Raw genomic sequence first — 493 nt, 5'->3', positions numbered from 1 at the left:
CTTGAGCCAACGTCCCCAAATCCTCACCCTCACATCCCCAAACCTTCACCCCAGTGCCCCACTGCCCCCAAATCCCCATCCTCCGTCCCCACACCCTTGCTCTCAGGTCCCCAAACCCTCACCCCAAAGCCCCCAGATCTCATCTTTGCGTCCCCACGTCCCCAAAGCCTTGATCCAACATCCCCAAATCCTCACCCACACGTCCCCAAACCTTCACCCCAGTGCCACACGGCCCCAAATCCTCATCCTCCATCCCCACACCCTTGCTCTCAGGTCCCCAAACCCCCACATCCTCATCGTTGCGTCCCCACATCCCCAAAGCCTTGATCCAACGTCCCCAATTCCTCACCCTCACATCCCCAAACCTTCACCCCACTGCCCCACTGCCCCCAAATCCCCATCCTCCATCCCCACACCCCGGCTCTGAGGTCCCCAAACCCCCACCCCAATCACCCCACGCCCTCACCTTCACGTCCCCACACCCCCAATCCCC

This window comes from Lagopus leucura, unplaced genomic scaffold, assembly GCF_019238085.1.
Source record: "Lagopus leucura isolate 7727_CA_CO unplaced genomic scaffold, USGS_WTPT01 27977-0_obj-0_obj, whole genome shotgun sequence".
Lineage (NCBI taxonomy): Eukaryota > Metazoa > Chordata > Aves > Galliformes > Phasianidae > Lagopus > Lagopus leucura.
The sequence above is the reverse complement of the archived record's forward strand: the minus strand, read 5'-3'. Positions refer to the sequence as shown.